General features: G+C 36.3%; 1 non-coding gene across 1 annotated transcript; it reads left to right on the forward strand.

The window, feature by feature from the left end:
- Window positions 1–550: 550 nt before the first annotated feature.
- LOC123570748 (U4 spliceosomal RNA) lies at window positions 551–691 on the forward strand. Its single transcript, XR_006694993.2, has one exon. It is a non-coding gene; the product is annotated as a U4 spliceosomal RNA (small nuclear RNA).
- The last annotated feature ends 2,398 nt before the right edge of the window (window positions 692–3,089 follow it).

The raw sequence follows: 3,089 nt of genomic DNA on the forward strand, positions 1-3,089 counted from the left end.
TTAAAGATGCCTTATCCACAATGAGATACCATCTCACACCAGTCAGAATGGCTATTACTAAAAAGTCACAAAATAACAGATGTTGGCAAGGTTGCAGAGAAAAGGGAATGCTTATATACTGCCGGTGGGAATGCAAATTAGTTCAGCCATTGTGGAAAGCACTGTGGTGATTTCTCAAAGAACTTAAAACAGAATTACTATTCGACCCAACAATCCCATTATTGGGTATATAGCCAAAGGGATATCAATTATTCTACCATAAAGACACATGCACACACATGTTAATCACAACAATATTCACAATAGCAAAGATACATAATCTAAATGCCCATCAACAGCACACTGAATAAAGACAATGTGGTACATACACACCATGGAACACTATGCAGCCATAAAAAAGAATGAGATCGTGTGCTTTGCAGCAACATTGTTGAAGCTGGAGGCCAATATTCTAAGCAAACTAATGCAGAAACAGAAGGCTAACTATTGCATGTTCTCACTTGTAAGTGGGAACTAAACAATGAGAACACATGAATATAAAGAGAGAAACAGCTTTGTGTAGTGGCAGTATTGTAGCCAATGAGGTTTATCCGAGGTGCAATTATTGATAATAGAAAACTTTTCCCAATACCCTTCCGCGATGACTTGAAATATAGTCAGCATTGGCAATTTTTGACACTCTCTACAGAGACTGAAAAAAAAAAAAAAAAAAAAAAAAGAGGAACAACAGATACCAGTGCCTACTTGAGGATGGAGGGTAGGAGGAGGGAGAGGATTAAAAAACTACCTGTTGGGTGCTATGCTTATTACCTAAGTGATGAAATAATCTGCACACCAAACTCCTGTAGCACACAGTTTACCTATATAACAGACTTGTACATGTACTCCTAGACCTAAAATAGAAGTTAAAAAAAAAAAAAAAGATGCCTTATCACACCACTTCCCATGGGTAAAGAGAGCTCAATTCTAATAGGAAACTCTGGGCGTCAGTGTAAAACTTCTGCCTCTGAATGATCTCACCCAAGGGGCAAGGTAGCCAAGCCATTAATACACCAATTCTGATCATTGACTGGGGCTGCCAGGATGACGTATGCTGGATAGCAGACTCTTGTAAAGTGACCTTCCAGTTAAACAGCAGCGTGGGTTCTGATGTCAAAAAACACCTCCAGGAAGTGAAATGCTGGTGCTATCAGTCTGCAGCAGTGAGTAAGAGTGGAGGTGGGGGTGCAAAGGCATATGCTGTGGTCAGTGAAATGAGAAATGCCTGATCGTTCATCCGCCTAGCGTCCCCGTGTCGAGATCTTCCATCCAGTGCAGAACAGATCACTTCTATTCCTGAACGACTACTCATTGAAACTGTTCATGACGAGAATCTGACCTTGGCAAATTAAATCTCTGCCGCCCATATTTTTAGTGATATCTAATGAGACTTGTAATTAATCCTGGGCTTAGATTCCTTGAGAGACCTACAAGTCTCCAGACTCTCTTAACACATCCAAAGTGCTGGCACTTCACAAAATCCCCAAAGCTTGGAGAATTCACTTCGAGTGCGGATGTTCCTGCCACTCACTGACATCCAAAGTGATTAACTTCTAGAGGTGGCATTGTGTGAAATCATCGATTTAACTGTCCACTGCAAAGGGACTTGCCTTTTCTCTGTTGAAGTGTTTTTATTTAAATGGACTTGGCTTTCTATAGATGAGTAAAGAAACCTTTCACACTGCAGAACTTGAGTTATTGAATGATATCCGAACCATTTCAGTCTCCTTTTTGTTAAGAAAAGAAAAGGCAGGGGAGGCGTAAAACTATTGTATATATTTACATGTTAAATTGTGTAATCATGTTATTATCTGAAACTAATACCATGCTGTTAAAATTTAGATAAAGTGTCCTGTAATGCATACAAAATGTTCATTTGCTGAAGGCCATTAAGTTAATTTCCTGGCAACAAGATTAAATGCAAGGCATTTACATAATCATTAGTCGTGAGGTGTAGAAAAGATAATTAAATATTCCACCACATTAATTTATATTTAATTAACTGTGCTTTAGTGATCCTTCTGTCTGAATATTAATATTGTGTAAATAAACAATTAGAATGCATACTGATTTTATTAAAGGCTATTCTTAAAATTATGTAGAAGATGCAATTATTAATTTAATTATATCTTATTTTGAAACCTAATCATGTTAATAGAGTCTAAAAAGGTCTATCACTAGCCTCAGTGATGACATTTTCACATTTTATATTTCCAACTACAATGTAGCTTATAGATTTTAAAATACGTTCATTTAGTTCACCCTAACAGTTAATTGCTTTCCTAGTAACTCCACTCTACAGTTCCTTTAAGTCAGTCCTGACACTGAATCTTTAAAAAAAGAGAATTATTGTGATACAGTAAGCCTCATCATCTGTGGCCACACTCACTTGGGACATGTGATATTTCTCGGAAATGACTATAACATAGAGAAAGGAGCAAAAATGGAGCAATCTTAAATAAGATCAACTGGGTAGAAACTATAGCCAATGAAAAGCCTACTAGTAGGTAAGATTTCTGAGGGTTTTAAAAGTTCTTTTTTTAAATGTAATGTTAGGGAAATTCTTGCAAAGGTAATCAGACATTACTAGAGGCAAGAATCTTCTCATAAGAATTTCCTAGACTTAGATGCCAGACATTTGTAGAGAGCTTAGGTGGTAGTAAAGTAAGTCTGGACAATACATGCAATATATCTTAAGGATTCTTGCCTTTATCTGCCTGGACGATTTGGGAGTCAGTAAATGAAAATATCTAAGTCTTCATTAAACATTATTTACTAGGAAAGGAAACAAAATACGATACAGAAAGAAAATAAAAGAGTCAGTGATTGTTCTGAATCATGAGAGTGTAATCTTAGCTAAAATACTAAGTTACATTAAAATATCTCCATGAAGCAGTCATTTTCCTACCAGGAGAAGTTATTTCATATTAAATTGTAACATCTCCAGTAAAAATGTTTGTGCTTTTCACACATAATATTTATTTGGGCAAACTATTCAATACCGATTTTAACTGTCTAAATGGAATTTTTAGGGAAAATGATGTGCTGCA

The sequence above is a fragment of the Macaca fascicularis genome, chromosome 20, assembly GCF_037993035.2.
Source record: "Macaca fascicularis isolate 582-1 chromosome 20, T2T-MFA8v1.1".
Taxonomy (NCBI): domain Eukaryota; kingdom Metazoa; phylum Chordata; class Mammalia; order Primates; family Cercopithecidae; genus Macaca; species Macaca fascicularis.